At 44.3% G+C, this 6149-nt stretch overlaps 1 long non-coding RNA gene across 1 annotated transcript; it reads left to right on the forward strand.

Moving 5' to 3' along the window:
- The first annotated feature begins 970 nt into the window (after nucleotides 1-970).
- Nucleotides 971-2148, forward strand: LOC306733582. Its single transcript, XR_013770949.1, has 3 exons — nucleotides 971-1105; nucleotides 1224-1331; nucleotides 2068-2148. It is a non-coding gene; the product is annotated as an uncharacterized lncRNA (long non-coding RNA).
- Nucleotides 2149-6149: the final 4001 nt, after the last annotated feature.

Raw genomic sequence — 6149 nt, forward strand, 5'->3', positions numbered from 1 at the left:
GGACAAGGGCCTGCTCAAGGTCATCAGAGGTGAGTGGGTCTCCTGTTTGAGTGGATGGTGGTCTGGTGGGAAGTAAAGTCCAATCTGTATCTGACAGGGGAGCAGTCTGTGGCTCAGGCTTCCTCCCACAATGCAACTAAAATGCTCTTGAATAAAGTTTGTATTGTATTATTCACATATATTTGCACAACAATTACAGGGGAGCAGTCTTTGTCAATTATTTTTGCTCAGGCTTCCTCCCACATGCAACACAAACATGTAGAGAAAAATGCTCTATAAATACAGTTCATATTTTTATTATTAGCATATCATTTTTGAAATTATTTTTATTAATTATATTACCTATAGCACAAATCATGTTTTGTCACCATAGATTTTTTTTCTATTTTTCTTCAGATGAAAGGCAGTCGTTTGAAGAGTGGTTCCAGGACCTGCAGCTGTCAGTCAACGAGTGCTTTGAGCACCCCGAGAGCCGAGCAGACGTGGAAACGTCCCTGCAGAGACTCGCTGTAAGTGAATGCTGCACTTTGACGACTCCATCGAAGGTGCTGGGTTGTGAACGGTCCTCTGGGTGGTAAACGGTCCTCACGGTGGTGAACCGTCCTTGCGGTGGTGAACGGTCATCTGTGTCGTGAACGGTCCTCTGGGTGGTGAACGGTCCTCTGGGTGGTGAACGGTCCTCACGGTGGTGAACGGTCCTCACGGTGGTGAACGGTCCTCTGTGTGGTGAACGGTCCTCTGGGTGGTGAACGGTCCTCACGGTGGTGAACGGTCCTCTGGGTGGTGAACGGTCCTCTGTGTGGTGAACGGTCCTCTGTGTGGTGAGCGGTCCTCTGGGTGGTGAACGGTCCTCTGGGTGGTGAACGGTCCTCATAGGTTCTCTCTCTCACTCGTCCCATCAGGGGTTCCTGAAGTCGAAGGACGCAGAGAGACGTCTGGAGCAGCTGAAGGAGCAGCTGCAGCGAGGCGTCCCGCTGGTTCCTCCACAGCAGCTCTCCGAGTTCAGCGACTGGCTGGCGGAGCAGCAGAAGGATGTGGGAACGTTCAGGACGCACTGCCACAACCGGCAGAAACAAATGGAGCCGCTCCTCAGGGACCTGAACAGGTAGTTTTAGTCTCCCTTGATTAATTCTGCAAAATGAATATAAAAAGTGTAAAATCTTCCCTTTTGAGCAGGAAGCTTACAAATGATGTGCAAAGTTTGATTTATTTTTGTTCCCTAGTCTGCAGAAGCAGCACAACAGCTTCAGTGAGTGGCTGCAGAACAAAGAGAAACAATCTGTGGAGTCGCACAACGTCAAACTTCTTCTGAAAGACCTTCAGGACGAGAGGTGATCATTCCTTCAGAGGCCCAAAGATTCGACCATGAAAACGCTGTCATGTTGGGATGATTTACCAAAAAGATCAAAGATTACATCCAATAATTATGAATAAAAAACACAAATGCAACAATATATATATATATATATATATATATATATATATTTTTTTTTTTTTTTTTTTTTTTTTTGAAACAGGGTGAAATGCAAAACATGCAACCTGTAGAACATATTTGCTATTAAATACGCCATTATTAATAAATCTGTGACATAAAACCATAAAAAACATAATTATAAAAATATAGAAACGTGACCACTAAATCGTCTCGCCATTGTAATGCCTGGTTAAAAAAATTGCAGACCCATCTAATGATTACTTATTATTATTATTATTATTATTATTATTATTATTATTATTATTCTGTAGGCTTTTTTTCTCATTCTTTTTTAGGCATCAATTTGACATTTACAGATGTTTTTCAGACAATTGACATTGCATGTGCACATTTTTAGATGAGGCTCATTTTAGTTATACACATAAGGGGTGTAAAACAAAGAATAAACAACAAAAAAGAAATAGAATGAAACGAAAAACAAAAAGAAAAACAATGTATAACTAGGGAGTGATAATTTGGTAGGCTTTTTATTTATAATTAGCTAAGCTACCAACAAACTAGAGAGGAAGCCATATTTTGTGTCCCTTGTGTTTCCTGTCTATCGTCTCACACCCCTCCCGTTGTCGCATCAGTGGCCGAGCAGACGGCATCGGGCATCTGTTGGCATCACTGCGCACGCAAGGCGTCCGAGCCGAAGTCCTCCTGAAGGACGGGGACAACGTGATCCAGCGCTACAGGAACCTGCGGAACCGGCTGCAGAGCCGAGCCGATGCCCACAGCGCGCTGGAAGGGGAGTGTGACCGGTTTGCCGGCCAGGCGGCGAGCACCAGGACCTGGATCACCGACCTTGCTCGACCCCGCAACTCCTCAGACGGAGACGCCCAGAAGGAGGAGATAAAGCACGTAGCGCAGGTGGATTATTTTATTAAAATATCCATGTTGGCCTATTATATATATTGTAGTATATGATTATATGTGAGAAATGCTCCATGCACTGTTTATACAAGTACATATTGTGTGATCGCAATTTATTTGAATTAAACTCACCTGGAAGGAAACATGAATGTTTTGGGTTCGTGGTGCTCTTCAGCCTCTTGTGGTCGAAATGAGTACTACAACAATAACTAGAGAAAAATAATCCTGACCAAAAAGAAAAAATGTTTTTCAGGTTTCACAGAAGAATAAAAAGGTAATTGAGAAAAAATATTATTTATTAATTCATTAAAATGATCAGATTTGTTTCAGTTGAGGCCGAAGGAAATTAAGACATTAGAAGTATTCTATCATAAGTCATTGGGATGCCATATTGAGAAGCTTCATCCTCTGAGGACCATGAATATCAGTACCAAGAGTTGTGTTGAGATATTTCAGTCAACAGACTCACATGCTGGTATTTGTACTTCCAACAGCTACTCCTAAAGTTTGCATCATCTTTCTTTCTTTTCTGTTCTTGTCTCCAGGCCGTCCTGAACTCCAAACCAGAGGGAGACTCGAAAGTGAACGACCTGAAGAGACAAAGTGAGAGTCTGTGTGAGCAGCTGGAGCAGAGCAGGAAACAGGAAGTTCAACAGTGTCTGAGAGAAACAGAGGAGCAGTGGAGGAAGGCTCTGCGGACGGCTGAGGGGAACCTCAGCGAGGCGGAAGCACAAGCCCTGCTGCACAAAGACTTGGACGCCGTCAAAACCCAGAATGAAACGGCCCAGTCCTGGATCAGAGACCAGGAGCAGAGCATCCAGTCCCTTGGTGGTCGCATCCCAGTTCAAGAAAAGCTCAAGGTTGTAAAGGTAAGTTTAGAAAGTGCATCAGATGGTGAAGTTTGTGGTGGGTTAGTATGTTTAGATCATCTCATGAAGGCTTTGAGGCAAAAGGGGTCTCCTGAAGGGATATTCAGGGTTCTTACGGTCATGGGAAACCTGGATAAGTCATGGATTTTTAAAGTGGTTATTTTCAAGCATGGAAAAGTCCTGGGGTCATGGGGTGTGAGACGATAGACAGGAAACACAAGGCACACAAAATATGGCTTAAATACTACATTTTCTCACTTTTTCATGTATACACTGAGATTTCACTAAATGTTTGGTCATGGAAATTTGGTTTAAATTCATGGAAAAGTCATGGAAAAGTTATGGAAATCCATTGGACAAAATGTGTATGAACCCTGTATATTTGTTCTCTTCAGGCCGTGCTGAGCTCCAGACCGGATGGAGATTCAAAGCTCAGGGATCTGAAGCATCGGGTCCAGAGTCTGTGTGACAAGCCGGGCCTGGACCACAGCGAGAGACAAGAGGTTCAGGACGCGGTCGGACAGACGGAGGAGCGGTGGAGGAACGTGTTGCAGGCGGCTGAGGAGGCTCTCGCCGAGGCCGAGGCCGTAGCTGAAGTTGCACCCGAGGGGGACTTAGACTCTTTCAAAAGCCAGAGCGACGACGTCCGGGCCTGGATCCAGCAGCAGAAGCAGAAGCTGCTGGCACTCGGTAGTCACATGCCGTTTGAAGAAAGGTTACAGGTCACACAGGTGAGTGAATCCCAGATTGTTCAACTTCTGTTGTGAGAAAATATGATTCAGTCTCAGTTTCTTCCTGTGTGTGTGTGTTAGTCAACAACAGGAGGAAGAAAGGGTTTTGTTGTTTGTTGTTGTAGTACTCATTGCAGCGAGTGAGTTCTAATCTACATGCCGTATGTTTAGAGTGAACGGAGACATTACAACTCACCTGGAGGAGAACACGGATGCTTTTAGTCCCATTCAGAACATTTGGGGTCGTGAAGTAATGAAAACATGATCCCGACAAGAAAATCCAAAAATCACTTGTCAAAATTGTTTCCTCACCTGTTTCACAGATTTAAAAAGATTATCTTTTTTGGAAAATCTGAATTTGTTCTTGTCTCACTGTGCTTCCAACTTATTTTATATAAACTTTTGTAATTTTATACTCAGAGAGAGTTGATAAAATAATACAATTGAAAAAAAATGCTCACGGAAGAATTTGTATTATTATCTGGATTTGGTCATTTTCTGTGATCAGGCTTGGTTCTAATCCCTTAATCTGTTGGTTTCAACACGAGAAAGAACACAAACTAACCTCGACTTGCTGACCTTCAGGCTGTTTTGACCTTGAAACCCGAGGGCGAGTCCAAGGTGCTCCACCTGACGACACAAGCCGACAGTCTGTGCGAGCGCCTGCAGGAGAGCGGGAAACGGGAGGTTCAGCAGGTGGCGAAAGACGCGGTGCAGCGCTGGAGGAGCGTCCTGCAGGCCGCTGGGCAGGCGGAGCTCCGGACGCTGTCGGACGACTTCGACGCTCAGAGCAGAAACACTCAGTCGTGGATCAGAGAACGACAGCGGAAGCTGCAGGCCGTGGGCGGGCACACGCCACCGGACGAGAGATGTCACTCAGCTCAGGTCTGCTCACTGTCTACTGTCCCGTAGTAAGGATGTGTTTACCAGGATATGGGCTTTAATTGAGTCTCTTAATCAAAGATGATGACAAAAGATGGAGTTCGGTGACTATGTGATTGGTGAGGAAGTTTTTTACAGGCAGACAGATTATCTGCAGAGGTCTCCTCCTCTCCAAAACAAGCAGAGCCGTGAAATTAAACCCAGTAAAAACATGAAAAATGAAGCAGCCTGTGTGAAAAATCTCATGTTTCTCAAAGGACGTCCTTTACTCCACTCGTTCCTCTGATAACTCAGGATGCAGACGTTCAGGATGTTTCTACCGAAAGCTGAATTATCCGCAGAGGTCTCCTCCTCTCCAAAACAAGCGCACCCTCTGATTGAAACTGATAAAAACACTGAATGAACAGCTCGATGGACAGAGGACGTCCTGCAGCTCATCTTTGCTCAGATAGTTGATAGTTTGTCTGATGACTAAAATTCTTAATCCGGTTAAAACATACATACTTAAAAACAAACCAAGAAATAAAATCGTTACGTAAAGAAGTTTTCCTTTAAAACTGGATGAAAAGTAAATTTCTGAAAGAATGCGATCAAACTACCGGACCGTTACTTTGATTACAATTAAAGATTTCTCAGGTTTGGGAAAATGGAAGTACACAACTCAACAACATATATGACGATTCTAGACATTTTAATGAGTAAAAGTTACAAAATACACCTTTTAAGACGTCTGTTGGGAATTGTAGAAATATTGGTGATCGATCGTCTCACAAAGTCCAACGTGACCTTTTTATTTTCCCCAACTCTTAGTTTTAAATATTTTAAATGTACGTTTGAATGAATGAACTGTTGCATTAAACGAACGCTGCGTGTTCTGTCGGCAGAACATCTTGAGCTCCAAACCCGACGGCGACTGCACTGTAAACAACCTGAGGAGGCGGGGCCAGAGTCTGTGTGACCACCAGGACATCGACCAGGGCCGGAAGGTCCACGTTCAGAAGACCATCCGGGACACGGAGGAGCAGTGGAGGACGGTGCTGCTGGCCGCCAAGCAGGTGGAAGCCGCCGCGGCAGCTGATATTACCCAGAAGACAGAGAGGAGAACGTCGGAGGTGAGAGAACGAACTTCTACCTGAGGGATTTGATCCTGTCGGCTGTTGGCAGGGTTGTTGCTGTCATGGAAAACCTGGAAAAGTCATGGAATTTTAAAAAGGTTATTTCCAGGCCTTGGAAAAGTCCTAGATGAAAAAATAAAATCCCAAATGTTTTGGAGAAGTCATGGAAATTTGCTACATTCATATGTTCATGACGTTCATT

The sequence above is a fragment of the Taurulus bubalis genome, assembly GCF_910589615.1.
Source record: "Taurulus bubalis genome assembly, chromosome: 1".
Lineage (NCBI taxonomy): Eukaryota > Metazoa > Chordata > Actinopteri > Perciformes > Cottidae > Taurulus > Taurulus bubalis.